Source organism: Suricata suricatta, chromosome 11 (genome assembly GCF_006229205.1).
Source record: "Suricata suricatta isolate VVHF042 chromosome 11, meerkat_22Aug2017_6uvM2_HiC, whole genome shotgun sequence".
NCBI lineage: Eukaryota > Metazoa > Chordata > Mammalia > Carnivora > Herpestidae > Suricata > Suricata suricatta.
In genome coordinates, this window is record NC_043710.1 from 72,372,742 (window position 1) to 72,390,898 (window position 18,157).

The 18,157-nt window shown below is 40.8% G+C and overlaps 1 long non-coding RNA gene across 1 annotated transcript in view; it reads left to right on the forward strand.

The window, feature by feature from the left end:
* LOC115272144 overlaps positions 1–13,762 on the forward strand; it is a 64,124-nt gene extending 50,362 nt beyond the window's left edge. Inside the window, exons 4-5 of the long non-coding RNA XR_003900271.1 lie at positions 12,680–12,778; positions 13,453–13,762. This is a non-coding gene — a long non-coding RNA (uncharacterized LOC115272144). The remainder of the gene's footprint in view (positions 1–12,679; positions 12,779–13,452) is intronic.
* Positions 13,763–18,157: the final 4,395 nt, after the last annotated feature.

Below are 18,157 nucleotides of genomic sequence, written 5' to 3' on the forward strand. Positions count from 1 at the left end.
ATTCCAAAATTATTTTTCAGTCCACTGATGGAAGTTAGTGTCCTTAAGGAGTATTTTTGAAGGACCTAGCATTGGAAAAAAAGAAAAGACAACTTTTGAGCTTCATTTTCCTTGAGTCTATGAAGAAAACTACTGGGTACCTGGTGGAGGAAACTATTCTCACGATGCCATTGCTAAATAACAAAGGTGCAGATTTTACATCTACAAACTGTATATTTAAATCTAGTCTGATACTTTAGTGAGGCTTGTTTTCTGTGTGACTCATTTAAATAGTATAAACTGATCACAACATCCGTGTCTTCAAGTAGCTTTAAGAAAGAAAGCCAGTCAAGCATTTTGTTGGCCTGTCAAAAAGATCCAAAGCTTGAGCTATGAAAACAGTTCTAGAGTTAAATATAAACTATCTTCTTCCCTCACCCCCGCTACCTGTCCTGCTCCCCAGAACATTTTCTGAGTAGGCTTCATGCAAAGTGTAGCCCTACGTGGGGCTTGAACTCAACCCTGAGCTCAAGACCTGAGCTGAGATCAAGAGTTGGACACTTAACAAACTAAACCACCCAGGTGTCTGCAACATTTTTAAAATAATATGTTTCTAATAAAAAAAATCCAGATTTCAAATATTTTTCTTATAAATCAGAAGCTCTCCCAACACAGAGCCTGAATCATCCTATCTGGCAACAAACAACTGGTGTGGAGAGACTGCTCCCTCCACAGAGGGGACCTGCACTCTACCGTTAGCCTGAGTCCCAGCACTCTCTATTGCCTCACTCACTTAGAAGCTCATCATCTGAGGCTTTCTATGCTGATTTAGTCAACTGCTTCCCTCCTCTGTGTACCTACTGGACTCTCTATTCATCTACATTGCATCTCCTGAGCCAATATTTAATTAATAAATTAGTAAAATGAACTGTAGCCAGCCATTTGAAGTCCTCAATCCCTCATTCTTCCTCATTCTTCAGGCTGCATCTAGACCTTTGCCTTCTCTTCCCCTTCAATATCCTCTCTTAAAGCTAAATTTCAGAGTTCGTTTTACCGAGATTTCAGTGACGTTGACAATTTTGGCTGTTGGGAAGCCCACACCCTATGGTTTATAGTGAGACCTGTATCTTTTAGAAATAGCACCATTGTCTTCTTATGGATTTCAGAGACTTATATTATTTTTTGCACAGGCCAAGAGAGCTATGTGAATCTGGTAAGTGCCTTCCCAAAATAAAGGAAACTGAGAGAGTAATTTTTTTAGCTTTGATGTTTTCTTCATGTGATCTTTATTTAGAACATTATCACTCCACATAATTCTGTTAAAAGAAATCTGACTTTGACCCCCTGATTATTCCCTGGCCATTGATGAATCAGGCGAGTGGGATTCAGCTTTGTAAATGTTACTATTTTAGAATTGAGAAAATATTTCTTAAGACTCCATCTGGATGAATTATTGGACAAAGCAGCCCAATCATCATAATATAGTCCCCTGCCTTCTAGCTTTGAAATTGTGCACACAATGGTGGAGAACAAAGAGCTCTTTTTCATCTGCATTTGATATTGGATTTGAATCACACTACTAATAGACTACTTTCAGTACACGATTTGGCTGATGTATTCTTTTCTAGTTAATTCAAGTTGCTTTATCTGTGCATGTTTTATCTCTCTCACGTGGCTAGGGGTTACTTAGTACAGTTCTAGACCATTGAGTTTGCTCAGGTCTGTGTAAAAGACTGAAAATGAGAGAAACTTAAAGCAAGGTCACTGATAGGAGATACTTTGGCCAAGCTTAGCACAGTGGAAATGAAATCAAATGGAATTAATTACCTGATTAAAGGCTATCAATTAGAAAAATCCCTTGAGAGTATTACGCTAAGCAAAATAAGTCAGAAAAAGACGAATACCATATAACTTCACACATGTGGAATTAAAGTAACAAAATAAACTAGCAAAAGTGGGGGGGAGGGGAGAAACAGAGAGAGGCAAACCAAGAAACAGACTCTTAACTATAGAAAACACACAGATATGGTTACCAGAGAGGAGGGGGGCAGGGGAAGGGGTGAAATAAGTGGTGCGGAGTAAGGAGTGCACCTGTGATGAGCACTGGGTGATGTACGGATTGCTGAATCACTGTATTTTACACCTGAAACTATTATAACACTGTATGTTACCTACACTGGAATTAAAATAAAAAATAAGAAAAGGAAAAGAGAAATCCTTGAGAAAGGAAGCCGAGAGGAATTTCTTTACGCATTGAAAGATCTTCAATAAAAAGTTGTTTACTAGCATTCAACTGGAATTGAATTGTTTTCATTAATTCAATTTCATGGACTGTTAAAAGCAGAAAAGTTTTGAAAATACTAATTTTAGGAAGCAATTTGTTGTACTTAAATCATCTCAGAAATTGTAACATACCAACGTTAATGTTTGTGAACCTGCCAAAGTGCGATAAATTAGGTACATTCACCAAATTTCTTTGACTATGGAATTCTTTTTGGTGGACATCTTATATTAGTGTTCTGTGGAACACATTTTGAGATAAAAGAAGACAACTAATACACTAAGGGCTTGCTAATGAAGTGCTAGCCTGGATTCAGAGGAGAGAATTTTCAGGTAGTGCTTAAGTAACTTCAGAGAAGGTACTTTCAGTATTGTAGTGGCACCATGGGGCAACATCTGGATGTCCCCTTCAGTGTCAAGGAACTCACTTTGTCAGCTTTGAGGAATGCTGCCAGCGAACAGCTTACAGGTGAGGCCCTGTCCAGAAATGGCCCTCAGCTGAGGATAGTTGTCTTACCAAAAAATACAGCTCCTCCCCAGGGGTAGCCTGCATCTGGTGATGGTTGATATGAAGGTACAAAGGCTTAGCTCCTTGCTGTGATTCAGATCATCTCTGATGGGTCATTCCAGTTCAGAGCTCCTACTAGGGTTGAGGTCTCTGTTCTAATGCATTGCCATTAAGTTTCTCCCTTTGTCTTATCTGAGTCAGCTTTCAGTCAAGAAACCCATCAGTGAAAGAAGAGACCAAGTCCCCATAAGGAAGGAACCTGAAACATTACAGCAGATGTATGGGAGCAGTGATTCCCCTGGTTCTTCCCCAAAGGGATCTACAGCCATTTATTCAGGCTACCATATACCAAAAGGAGAATATCCAGACACTTAAAGGACTGTTGAACACTGAGTCCAAGTTGACATTCATCCCTGTATGATCAACTGACGTCTTTTTGCAACTGTCATAATGGCCCCTTTATAGAAGTGGGGTTACTTGGAGGTCAAGTAATAAAGGGCATCATGATCTGCATCCTAGTTCATTGTGTGTTCACTGGCTCCATGGATCCACCCAGGAATCCAGTAATCATTTCTCCAGTACCCATATTACAATTTTCATGGACATCCTGGTAATAGGTTGAATCTTCACATTTGTTCTTCTGCCTATGGGGTAGTACCTATTGTAGTGAAGAAAGCCAAATGGTATCCTCTGAAACTCCACTTCTTCCCAGACAAGGCTGTAAAATCAAAACAATATCACTTCATGGAAGAGATAGCAGAGATTAGCACTACCCTTAAAAGACCTTCAGAATATAGAGCTGGTGGTCTCTATCATATCCTTATTCATTTATTTAAAAAATTTTTTAAGTTTATTTATTTTTGAGGGGGGAGGGGCAGGAAAAAGAGGAAAAAAGAGAGAATCCCAAGCAGGTTCCATGCTCAGTGTGGAGCCTGATGCAGGGCTCAGTCTTACAACCACAAGATCATGACCTAAGCTGAAATCAAGAGTTGGACATTTAACCTACTGAGCACCCCTCCGTAGTCATTTAATTCACTAGTCTGGTCCCTATAAAAACCAAACATATGCTGAAGGATGAAAATGGACTATTAAAAACTCAACCAAACAGCAGTCCCAGTTTCAGCTGCTGTGTTAGTGGTATTATCTGTGCTGGAACAGATTAACATAGTCTCAGGTACATGGTAAATGGGTATTGATCTAGTGACTGCTTTCTTTTCCACCTCCATCATGAAAGAAGATCAGATGAAATTCAATTGGGATAGATAACTAAACATTTACAGTCTTGCCACAGAGCTATGTTAACTCTACCATCTTCTGTCATAATATAGTCTGAATGGACTAAAATGATCTAGACATTTCATGGCACATCATATTACTTTGCCACATCTATGATAATTGTGTTTAGTGAACCAGATAAACCAGTAGTAGTACATCAGAAATTTTGGAAGACTTGGAAAGACAATTTTCACCCAGGAGTGAGATAAACTCTTCAAAGATTCAAAGACTTATATCAGTAAAGTTTTTAGGAGTCCAGTGGTGTGGGCCATGCTGGCATAACCCCTCCAAAGTAGAGCACAAACTATTTCTTTGTGCCTCTCACCATGATGAAAGAAGTGCAACACCCAGACGACCGCCTCAGATTCTGAAGGCACCAGCTCCAGTCTTGACAATATTACTCTAACCTACTCCTCAATCAACATGGAAGGCTGCCAGCTCTGAGCAGAGACCAGAATAGGAAATGGCTTTGCAGCTGTTCTGTTTGTGAAACAAGCAGGCCTACAACTTGAGCCATACAATATGACAGATATTAGGAGTTTTGGTGTGTCTGGTCACAGAGAGGCCATGTGAAGTTTATGACAATAGGAAAATCACAACAAAGAACACCAGGGTTCTGGAGCAAGGCATGCCATCTATAGCAGAGAACTATACATTATTTGAAAATGAGTAATGATAAGGCCTGGCCATAAGATATAAGTGTTGGTGTGACCGAAACTGTCTGTCATGAGCAGAATTCTGCCAGTGTCATTAAGTCATGAAGCTCCAGAAGCAATCCTCCAAGAGATGGAACACTGTATCTGGGACCAGCATGAGCAGAGCCAGTGGGCACAAGTAAACTGAATAGTCAGGTCATTCACACTCCCACATAATCCCCACTGTTGCACTGGTGCTTCTCCTTTAGTTTACACCAAGGTGGATTTATTATGACCTGTGCATGAAAGGACAAATAGGATTAGCTTGGTTCATTGGTTATCAAGCCCAATCTATGGGGGAAGCTGAAATTAGACTCTTGCTGCACTGCAGCCCTAATCAAGAATGGCCATAAAAGACGGCAGTGAAGGGAAATCCTCCAAAACAGCAAAGTTTCAGAAAGTGTACATTGTCATACACTTAGTATAGAAAGAAAATCGTCTTATCCTGACACTAAGTGTATGTGTGTGTGTGTGTGTGTGCATGTGTGTGTATACTTATGGGCTATGCCAAATATCTTGATTGATTGATGAGAAATATTGGAAGGAGAGAAATTAGAAGGTCACAGCCCAGAATAAGTTCATGTCTTCGGGAGTGGGCATGAAGTGTGAAGATGTTTGTAGAATGTGTTAATTCACACTGGAGAGCATTCGCTATGGAAGAGGCCCTAAACTCACCAAGTAGGCAGAATGACTTCACCAGCCCAGTGCTGGCACAATGGGTGCATGACCAGAGACACTACACTTTCAAGCAATAAGGCTATGCATAGGCCCCACCACATGGGTTCCCACTCTCCAAGGCCTGTAGAGTTACTGTTGCTGTAAAATGCCTAACATGCCAACAGTAGAGACTAGGATTGAGCTCTCAATATTATATTGCTCTCAGAAGAAATTAACCTGCTACTTGATGGCCAAATAATTATATGGGACCTCCTTGACCCTGGCACTTCATCTTGACTAGAATTGACATATATTCTGGCTATGCGTTGTTGTTTCCTGGCTGCATGACTTCATCCAGCACTATCTGAGGGCTCATGGAATAACTGATCTGTTGACATGGGATCCCACATAACATTGCGATTGACCAAGGGACCCCCTTACAGCAAAGGGGTTCATACCATGGGAGCCATTAATCCTATTTTATATTGCACCACCCAGAAGATATTAGCCTGATAGAGCAATGGAAGTGCTCTTGGAAGGCATAATTAAGGCACCAGATTGGAGATTGTGTGTAATGAATATGAGACACATCCTTTAGAGCCCAATATATATCCTAAACCAGTGATCATTATAAGGTGCCACGTTTCCAATATGTAAGCTGCATGGGTCCAGGAACTAAGGAGTGGAAGTAGAAGTAGTCTCACATATCATCACCTTCAATAGCCCACTTGGGAAATTTATGCTTCTATCTCCATAACCCCAGGCTCAGCAAGACTAGAAGTTCTCATTCCCAGATGTAGAATGTTTCCATCAAGGGACAAGCAAGGGTCCTATTGAACTTTAAGCTATGACTGTTATCTAATCTCTCTGGGTTTTACCCAGGCCAGTAGGCAAGGAAAGGAGTCACCAACCTGCCAGGGACAATTGACTCTTACCATTAGGAGGAGAGAGGACTGTTGTTATGCAATAGGAACAAGAAAGAATATGTTTAGCGCCCAGGTAAACCACTATAGTGTCTTGTTATTTTCTTGTTTAATTTTAACAATAGCCATGGCCTAAGAATTGACGTTGATCAGGGGGTTCAGACCCCATAGGGATGAGAGTCTGAATCACCCTACCAGGCCATCCACCTAGACCAACAGAGGTGCTAGCTAGGATGTGGGGAATTTAGAATAAGCATTAGAGAAGGATTACTAGCAGCCTTACGACCATTTGTAGCTGCAGGGGCTTATCATTTAGCCCACTAACTTTCCTCTTGTCAGTTTCCCCCAAGAAAAGAGACCAATGAGAATCCTCAAGTTGTTATTCCAAGATGGGGTTAATTTATAAGCAAATGGATTCATATAGCACAAGAGATGGATTTGTGTGGATGCTATGATATGCTATCCAGATCCCCTCTTCAGGGCTGAGCAGCCACCTCCCCCTCCCCCCCATGCCCGCAGCTGCCAGGAGGCCTTCCCCAGGAATCACCTTTGATCAAAGGGAGCTGTCTCACTCAAGATTATGCCCTTTACCTCAGGGCAGCCTTTGTCCTAGTCTATATGGGGAAACAAGACCTTGGGCCCCTTGCTCAACCAGGATATCTCTAAGAGGTCATCTCAGTGCCAGAGCTTTGCAGATCATCAGCTAAGCCTCTGTTCCAACTGCATTACTGTTTAATCTCTTTTTTTGTTTGATCCGGCTTTCCTCATTCCCTGACAGCTGCCGTAACTGAAGAGTCCTCCCCATAAATCACATGCACATAAATCTTAGAGTCTCTTTCCAGGGGACCCCATCCTATGACAGATGTGAAATGTAAGGGTTCTCTCTACAGCTTAGGCAGCTTGATGTAAATCAAATGTCTGATCACAGTCTGATAATTATGTTACACTAAATCAAGCTGGGTTTAATGGACACTCTATGTCCTTATCAACTTCCTGCTAATGTGGTTGGAATGCTGAGATTTGTCTTCAGTGTGGCAAATAGCTGTGTGCTTCAAAGGCTAAGAGAATGTGATGTGAATAGGAAGGGGTTTTGGACAAATGTTAGAGAGATCATGGCCCTGTGGCTGTGGTTTAAGAAGGGTGATTGTTGAATATCAAAAAATTTCTATTAGCTGACAATCTCAACAGGAAAGGTGTGGTGGGTTCCTAGGGTAAGAGGAATGTCAGAAGAAAAGCAGGTTCAAAAAATGCCAAAGATAAATTTTTATTATTTCTTCAAATGAAACAAAGTCTTTTTGAGAAAAACCTCTGTGTCCTATACTTTATATGCTTGTGATGATCATATTAGCTTATGACCTTTAAACCAGACTTGGCCAAAATTATACATCTTTGATGATCTTCAACATATACAACTCCAGGCCAAACTTAAAAATTACCATAATCCTGGGGCGCCTGGGTGGCTCAGTCGGTTAAGCGTCTGACTTCAGCTCAGGTCATGATCTCATGGTTCATGGGTTTGAGCCCTGCGTCAGATTCTGTGCTGACAGCTAGCTCAGAGCCTGGAGCCTGTCTTTGGATTCCATATCTCCCTCTCTCTCTGACCCTCCCCTGCTCACGCTCTCTCTCTCTCTCTCTCTCTCAAAACAAAAAATAAATAAATAAATAATAACATTTTTAAAAATTCCCACGATCCAGTAACTCTCTCTTTGGTAGACACCCCCAAAAAAACTCTTGTACATTTGAAAGAATGTTTACAGCAGCATTCTTCACTGTATCAAAACTCTGAAGCAGCTCAAATGTCCTTTAAGAGAAAAATGAATGAATATTTATGTAATGGAATATTGTCATATTCAGCAACGGAACACAACAGTTAAAATGAACTATAGGGAAATACAAATGTATGGATGAATTTGGGAACAGAACATTCAATGAAAAAAGGAAGAACTATAGGATTATATAAGAGTATAGAAACTACTAAAACATTTTCGAAAAGGTATTTTGTAAGAATACATATAGTTACAATGAAACATGAAGTGCAGTGTGATGGTTTCCTAGGATAGGGGAATGTCAGGAGATGTTTGATCAGATGTATGTTGTTGTCATGGACCTTGCTTTTATGCTGGTGGTGAGTAGGTCTCTGATGTTTGTTACATTATTAAGTAGTTTGGGATCCATAAGTAAATCACTGATGTGTGTGTATCATGAACAAAAGATTATGATTAATACAATTCCAATCCTGAAAGGGGAAAAAATAAACCCAAAAGATGACCATATCTGATTTATGCTTGCAATGTTACTCAACTTTTCAGAATATTATATTCCCCAATATATTCTCAGAGTAAGTACTCTAAATTGGTTCACTGAAACCCATTCCAGACCCTTTTTAGCTTGCAGAGGCCAGAAAGTTAAAAACTGTAGTTCCTGGACTTCCTTGCAGCTAAAGCTTCACAAATCAAGTGTAGTCAAATGAAGCTTTGCTTTAGAACTAAGCCACATGGGAAGAGAGACAAGATGTCACACCGTGGGGGTCCATGTGGCGACTGTCATTAGCAGAGATGCAGTGCACCCAGGAGCAGGCAGCTGCGATGTGAGCTTCCTGAATCTGCAGCCTCTTGGCCATTGCAGAGGCAACTGCTCCCTGGACCCAGACCCACAATTTGTTTTGGGGAGTTGTTCCTGGGAGTTCAGCCTACGGGGCAATCCTTTACCTCCCTATGGTGCAATAAACCATAAAATATCCTTTGATAAATCCCCGTCTCTTAAAGTTCCTGAATAAGGAAACTTCATCCTGGCTGATACAATACTCATAGCAGAAATTTTCCTATTTCTCCCTTAGTAAGATAATAGTAAAAGAGGAATAACTGTCACTGGTTAGTCATTTTTTTACTCAAAGCTTCTTACTAAAAAAGACCTAACCTTTCCTGTTCTTCACTTTAAATAGGAGTGACACATATAAATGGGAACTATGACAGATAAAGGTTTTTTGTATCTCAGACTTCATCTCACCCGAGATAGGCAATATATGTCTTAGTAATACCAAATTGCTATGCACCAATCATACTTCTTTATAGTAAAACAACATGGTGCTTGTTGAGTATTGAGATTCTACAAATGTAGAAAGGTGTGTGACCCTGTGATAATTAAATAAAATTCAACTTGCTATTAAAGTCACATCTACTCAGATGTTCTTAATACATAATCATTAATGAAGAAGGCTTATTACAATCCCAAAGTGACAGGAAGTGTGTGTGATGTGGATACTTACTCAGATAGGTCACTTATCTAGCAAAAAAGAGACTCAGCGGGGCGTCCGTCTTCAAAGAATGGCTTAATCAGAAGGCAGGAGTCCTGCCTGATTATGCAATGTAGCTCTTCTCTAGAAATGCCTAGACTGGACAGAGTCTCTGCAAATGACACTTCCTGGGGAGGACTCTTCAGTTCCATGTGTGGAATATGTGGCAAAATGACAATCAAGGGCATGAGAAATTATAATAATGTCATTAGAGTAAGCCCACTACTTACTGCTGGGTTCATCTTCCTGTGATTGTTATCTGCTGAGTGGAATTGAGCCATATTAAAACTATATAGTAGAAGACATTTCATTAGCTGCCCCAGCTGAGTTTGCAGAAGGGCCACCCATGCCTACCAAGCAGGTAGGTGTGCAGGGGTGGGGAGGGAGGGGAGAACAAGAGGGGAAAGATTAGTTACAGCTAGTTTCATCTATGTCAGACACCTAACTGGAGGAAGCTCCAGCAGAGAGTTTGAATTCAGATCCACAAAACCCAACATCAGTGGTAAATCTGATGCATAGTTGGAGCTAGAGACTCCTGGGCCTTGTGCAAGAGCTAGGCAAGTAAAGTTCATAGGTAGAAAGAGCCAGAGTGAAGCAAACAGAAAGAAGCAGCACAGACATGGAGAGGGTACACATCGTCAATCTCCGTTTTACTCAGAAAATATCATCTATTCTAAACAATGCCTCCAAACTGTGCACAAACACTCATCAAGGAACCTGCACAAGCATCTGCGTGGATACTGACCAGTCACCACATTGAATAGATAATAATTTCCACAACACCATTATGATTTTCATGAGATGTAGGTACTTTTGCCTTCTTCCATAAAATACAATATATATATTTTATGTATATGTATGTATGTATAAATATATGTGTAAAAATATATTATGACTGCATTAGTATAAGGGCAAATACAATCTAGGCTGGATTCATTATTATATATCTATTCTGATTATATTCATCATCATCATTTTCCCCTGATTTTAAAAGAAATTAAAATTAAGATATCTTTATGAGCCCTGAAAGCATCATGGGCCATTTGTGCCTAGTAATAACATACAATGTACCTAATGGATAAGTCAGCCCTGTGAGCTTCTAATAATTTTGAGGATTAAGTTTAGGGACTTTTGTAGAGCAGAGGTTATAATTTCGATCCTCCCTATTCCTTTTAGTACCTCTTCAGTTTTCCTTTTAAGGTAGACTTTAAATTCATCACATACGTCATTTCAAAATGCATGACTTGTTTGTCAGCAGATACTTCCTGTTCCAAATGCATCTGTAATTTGGCTGTCAGTTTTTAAGTGGCTGTCATTCTCATCCTCGAAATTGATGCATTTATTTTCCTGCCTTACTTGAGGAAGTATGTGACTTTGAACTGAGTCACCTTAAAGACATGATTAGCTTTCCAAAATGGAACTGTCTCCTTAGAGTATCATCTGAAGAGAAGTATTCAGAGAAGAGTCAGAGAATCCATCAGAGGAGATTGCAAGAGACCCAGGGCAAAATTCACAGGGAAAACGGAATGTATGTGAACAACTAGTTCCAGATTTGATAAATTTTGATTAAGTGACTTGGCCCTTTTCTGCCATCCTATGATGGCAGAAAGGCCTGGAATAAGGTAAGAAAAGGCCACTTAGCACTATTCACACGGTGGATATGAAGTAAATTTTAATATAACTGTTTCTCAGGAATCCTGTGCAGTAATAAAATAATAACTTTTGTCTGAGAGTAGTTTTTAATGTTGATTTTAAGTTATACTCAGTAGCTTAACTTCCTTTTCTTAGTTCTTCACAGATCAAGGAGGGTATAGAGCAGAGTTTCTTAATATTTGGGGAGTCACAGATCTCTTTGATACCCTGAAAAAACGGCGAACCTTCCCTCTATTAAAAAAAACAAAAAAAGAAAACAGGATAAGAAAAAGCACACACAGATCTGAAGCTCATCCAGGGATCACCCATGTGAAAAATTTAAATAATTGTGGGGCACCTGAGTGGCTTAGTTGGTTGAGTGTCTGACTTTGGCTCAGGTCATGATTTCACAGTTCATGAGTTCAAGCCCTGCATCGGGCTCTGTGCTGACAGCTTGGAGCCTGAGCCTGCTTCAGATTCTATGTCTCCCTCTCTCTCCGTCCCTCCCCCTCTCACACTCTGTCTCTCTTTCTCTCTCAAAAATAAATAAACATTAAAAATTTAAAAAGAGAGAAGGATTTAAAAAACAAGAAAAATCGACATAATTTAACTAATGAAGTATTTAATAAATATATGTAGAATTTTATGCCTAAGAAAATTAGAATTTCCTTTTCATGTGTTTAGAGTATTGACAGAAATTGATCATCCAGTAAACAACAAAGAAAATCTTAATAGAGTCCCAAAGTAAAAGTAAACAGAAAATGTGTCATCCATATTCTCTGATCAGCATATGGGAGAGGTACAAATTATTAATAGACGTGTAAACCAAAAATGTAACATCCTGAAAATGTTAAAACTTTCTCCAAAAACTTTGATCAAAGGGAAACTCAAACCATACTTACAGACCACTTAGAAAACAGCAATAATAATGCTGTATATCAAACACTTGAGATATGGCCAAAGTTACACCAGAGGCAAATTTGTACTTTTCAATTCTTTCATTGTTAAGTAACAGTAAGTGGAAGCAGGTAAATTAAACATTCCACCCAAAAAATTAGAGAAAAAGAACAGCAGAATGAGCTTAAAGGAAACATATGATGGAATTCATAAAAATTTTAAAAGAAATCAATGAATTAGAAAACAAAAAGTCAGTAGAATTTACATTTAAATACACAACTATATGTATTTGATGAACAGCCGTAAACTGCTCTGCCTACTACCATCCTTACTAGGTTCCTGAATGTCTGTCTTTTTATTGTTTCCATGAGCACTGAGGTAATTACAGTTTACATTTTGAAGCTAATAAAAACATTAACTAATAATTGTAAGCCCTTTAGTGGCTTACGAAACCATGTTCTCTGCATTATCTTACTTAATTTAACGCTTACAACAGCTCTCGTGGATAGGGATAAGCATTACTACTCTTCCCATTTTACAGATGGGAAAATTGAGGTTGAGAGAAGCTGACAATCTTGCTATCTAGACGATTTCTTTTGTGATCTTCCAACCTTGGAGAATGAGGAAAGGTAAAACAGAGGTCAGTGTGTGTTTGGGAATTTTCCTGTTCCTAACATTATTTTTCCATTGCCCCAGAAAGAGGGGTATGTGTGCTGTCGTGTTTAGAATTCAGACAGTAAGTGTGTTTGGGTTTAAAACTCTATTAAAGAACCAGGTAACCCAAGTCGGCCAGGAAAGTGATGTGCTTCATTCACCTTGTTTTCCTGACAGATAGAAGCTGTGAGCCAATAAAAATCAGAACTTTGCTCTTTGGATAAGTAGGAGGAGAAAATAAACCAAGGAGAACCAATGAGCGTACTTTTGCCAGTACTTAGGATGTTTCAGAGGTGCAAGGTGGGGACCCGAGGGCAGCCACCCAAACCCAGGGGACTGTAGCTGGGGGGGAGCACAGGAGGACGGCCCCATTAAAACTCCGCTCTTCCTGTCACATCCACCCTGCTCAGGGCATTACCCTGAGACACAGGCTTCCTTTCTTCTGTGCCTTATGGTATAAGAAACTAGTCCTGGAGAAATCATGCCGTCCATTTCCATTCACCTCGAAAATAAGAATGCCTGCCCATCTAAGTATACAAGGACAATGTATTCTAGAGCCAGGAGTAAAACTCTGTGCCATTAGGAAGCTAGTCCCATTTTCTGTTTATTCCTGTTTGTCCATATCACCCAAGTTACAGTCACACCCCTTATCTTTTTTAGGTGTCTTCTCTACAGGGTCCTTGATTTGATGACAGCCTCTGAGTTGGTAGGCAAAATTGTAAAAGATTGCCTGAAAATGACTTGCACTAACAGGAGACATTCTGTCCACCCGCCGGATATCATACTGTTAACAAAAAGATGTTCTGATTTTGGATCTGATGTTCTTTCTACTTCTTGCCTATCCCTCGACTTCATGAATAATTCCACCTCAGATGCGAAGCCAATCTGACTGTGATTCTCAGAGTGCCTGGTTCCTGCTAGTCCCCTCAAATGTCTCATCACTTGTGCTAAATAAAGGGGACTAAAAAGGCTTCCTGTTCCCAAAATATCTTCCCCATTCACTTCCTCCAGTGCCAGGTTAGAGTCCTTTGGAGGCAAACGGAATATAACTTTTGAGTCTTGATGCAAGAGAAAAATTTATAATGGAAAAGAAAGATATGATTTAAAAAACAATAAATATATGAAAAACAAAAATAAGATAAAAGAAAGCAGAAAAGCGTAAAAACACTTTTTAAAAAGTGGAAGACACAAAGAGTAAGATCTGCTCTTAGTCTGATGGGATAGTTAATATAATAATCAAATTATTACAGTTTTAGAAGGTAACCTGCCAATATGTACTAAGACCAATCGCACATTCACCCTCACGACTAACACCGATTTCAATTCTGCAACACCACAGCACAGAGAAGAGCAGGAATCTGCTCGAAGTCATGTGGCCAGGAGGCGGAGCAGCTTGGCCTCTCACCCTGGCGGGTCTGGCTCCAGGACCTACACTCAGCACCCATGCTCTGTGCCCCTGACAGTCTTTGGCCCAATCATACTACTCCTAGGCATTTACTCCAAGAAACGCATTCAAAACAACAACAACAAAAAAGCCAAATGCACAAAATGTTTGCAGCAGTGTATTTGCAACAAAAAACCACTAATAAACTAGATGTAAAAGAGACTCCGAAGCATTTGCTCCCATTTACTGAGCACATGTCCTTGTGTGCCAGGCACTGTCCTTGTGTCCTTTTATTTAATCCTCGCAGAAGAGCGATCTTCCTCACATTAGCAATAAAGAAATGGAGGCTTAGGCAAGTTAAGTCACCTGTCCAGGTTCATAGAGCAAGTAAGTGACACAGCAACAACTCCAAAGCAGGCTGGCTAATTCCAAATTCCCCTCTTTCAACCTCCACTTAGTCTTGTCTCTAAGCACTTAGGAGTGCCTGCATTTTCCCTGGCCCTGGCCTTACCTAACTAAAAGTACCTCAAGCAGCACATCCAGGCAGGCGGGGCTTTGGGAAAGACAGAATTAGAGTCGGGCCAAGCAAGTCTCCTCCACTTCCCAGAGGCAGAGTCAAAGTGATTCCCCTCTGTCCTAGCGGGGACTCCCTACACTGTTTCTGGAACGCTCAGTGAGGGATTTGCTCTGTCAGCCAGCGTGCAGTGTCTGCAGTGAAAATCCCTGAGGATAGGGGCTGGCCAGTGTATTGGGGAATAATCTAAAGGAGAAGAGAAGGGTATCCTCCCTTCTGAGCCGAAGGGCATCCATGTCTTCCCATGTTTATACTGTTCTGGATGTAGAGGGAGAACCAGACATAGATTGCCAGATCTAGTGATTAACAGCACAGGGTGCCCAAGCAAATTTGAATTTCAGATAAACAACAAATAATTGCATCTTCCCCGCAGTATTTTACCTGGCAATCCTACATAGACAGCACATTGTTATTTACTAGGAATGGGACTGCTACTTTCAAAAGATCATCTGTACATATGAGACTGCTCTGCACCATTTTGCCTGTAAGCCTGACTTTCTCACCGGAGGGTCCAGGCTGATGTCTTTTTTTTTTTTTTTATGAGAGACAGAGAGAGACAGCATGAGCAGGGGAGGGTCAGAGAGGGAGGGAGACACTGAATCCAAAGCAGGCTCCAGGCTCTGAGCCAGCTGTCAGCACAGAAGCCGACACAGGGCTTGAACCCACGAACCGTGAGATCATGACCTGAGCCGAAGCCGGACACTTAACCGACTGAGCCACCCAGGCGCCCCCAGGCTGATATCTTATTCTTAGATCCCACTTCAGTGCCTAGCAAAGTGCGTGCTTCACAATAACCATTCACTAAATTCATCTGAACCTTAAGTATCGGTTGAAATGAATGAATGAATGAATGAATGAATGAATGAATGAATGAATGAATGAATGTATGACAAAGAATTTGTGATTTATAATTACAAAATAGAATATTTAGAAATGATTTCAACATCTCTCAAAAGTGACCTCCTCTGAGAAGCCTTCCCTGACAATATTGGTGTTAGAGTTCTCCAGGGAAACAGAACCAATAGTGTGTGTGTTTGTGTGTGTGTATGAGAGAAAGAGATTGATTTATTATAAGGAATTGGTTCATGTAATGAAGGAGGCTGGTGAGCCCTAAGATCTGCCATCAGCAAGCTGCAGGAGACCCAGGAGAGTCAGTGGGATAGTGCTAGTCTGAAGGTTAGCAGACTTGAGACCCAGGATGAGTCAATGTTTCCACGTAAGCCAGAAGACAAGAAAGAAGTCAATATCCCAGTTCAAAGGCAGTCAAGCAGGAGGAATCCCCCCTTATTCTGGGAAAGGTCAACCTATTTGTTCTATTTAGACCCACAATTGATTGGAGGGGGCCCATCCGCATTAGGGAAGGCAATCCACTTTACTCACTCTATCAATTTAAATGGTAAATTTATCCAAAAAACACCTTCACAGAAACACCCCAAATAATGTTTGACCAAATATCTGGGCACCCTGTGATTCAGTCAAGTTGACACATAAAATGAGCCGCCACTTCGTCCCCAAGCAGAATTAGTTGTCCCCTACGGGCTCATGTAACACTGTGAAAGACAGGCATGTATAATGAAACGTACAAGCCACTGGTTTAGGCACTAAGCACTCACTGATAAATTATTAGCAGCACTTTAAGTGTTGGCTATTCTTCCTCTTCTGCTGGCAGATTCTTCTAGTCTTTTTGACTCTTCGCACATGCCCCTGTGATGACCATACATCTATGCCCCCAGCTCATTGTGACTTCTTTCACAACAGAAACTTCGTGCCAAGTACAAAAGAAGACCCCAGGGCACGTGGGTGGCTCAGTCCGTTGAACATCTGACTTAGGTTCAGATCATGATCTCATGGTTCATGAGTTCAAGCCTGATGTCAGGCTCGCTGCTGTCAGCACGGATCCCACTTCAGATCCTCTGTCTCCCTTTCCCTCTGCCCCTCCCCTGCTTTCTCCCTCTCTCTCTCAAAAAGAAAAAAATTAAAGAAATCAGACCTCAACTACAGTTTATTTTAAAAATCCGTCCTCTTCTCTGAGCATTGCTTTTCTAGATAAAATGCATTTGGGTCTGTTATCCTCCATAAGGAGGTACCACTGTGTTCTGAGCGTGCAGGACAGACAGACAAGTTGCCCCAGTGACATGCCATATGGCATGGGAGAATCATGACCTGGTGACCACACCCTGTGCGAACTGCTGCCATGCCCTGCCACTGGACAGAAAATCCTCCTTATTTTATTTCTTTAAATTTTAGTTAACATACAGCACGGTATTGGTTTCAGGAGTAGAATTGAGTGATGGATCACTTACTTACAACACCCAATGCTCTCATTATTTTACAGATCCCGCTGCTCATATGATGCATACCAACCCCATATTAGGGCACCTTGCAAAGATATGCTTATTTATGGGAGACTTTTTATAGGGTGATGTAGACTTTTGCTTCCCTTGCCCCCCAAATCTCCTCTACTAGTCCACCAGGGGGCTTGAATTTTAATCAACAATCCCACATTAGAACAATACCTGTCGGTATGGTCCATGAACTACCTAAGTCAGAAAGTTATAGATGATTGTGGGAAATGAAGATTCATCAGCCTAAACCTCGACATAGCATATCAGAATCTCTGGAGTCGAAATATCTCAATTTTATTTCATTTTTAAAGATTTTATTTTCAAAAGTAATCTCTACTCCCATGTAGAGCTCAAACCTGCAATTCCAGGATCAAGAGTGGTGTGCTCTATGAACTGAGCTGGCCAGGTGCCCCCCAAAATCTCAATTTTATTAAGGTCTCAAAAATGACCCTTATACCACTAAGGTCCAACACTCATAGGCTGAGGGTTTTAAAAACACTTTCATATGTATTATCTCTTTTAAAACTAGCATCAAAGCTTCTATTAGCCTTGCTATCATTAGTCTATTACAAACTAAGAAGCAGAAACATTGTGTTAATTTCCTAATGCTGCTTTAAGAAATTACCACAACTTGTTCTTTCATGATTCTGGAAGCCAGAAATCTAAAATCAGTTTCACTGGACTAAAATCAATGTCAGCAAGGCTGGTTCCTTCTGGAGGCTCCAGAGTCTACTTCTTGCCCTTCAGGCAAGCTTCTAAATATTTTTTTATGTTTATTTGAGAGAGGGTGGGAGGAGGGAGAGACAGAATGCAAGCAGGGGAGGGGCAGAAAGAGAGGGTGACTCAGAATCTGAAGCAGGCTCCAGGCTCCGAGCTGTCAGCACAGAGCCTGATGCGGAGCTCAAACTAACGAACTCCTAGATCATGACTTGAGCCAAAATTGGACCTTAAGCTTAACCAACTAAGCCACCCAGGCACCCCTCTTTCCAGCTTCTAGAGACTGCCTTGGGTCATAGCTACGTCACTCCAATCTCTCCTTCTGTCTCCACATTGCCTTCTCCC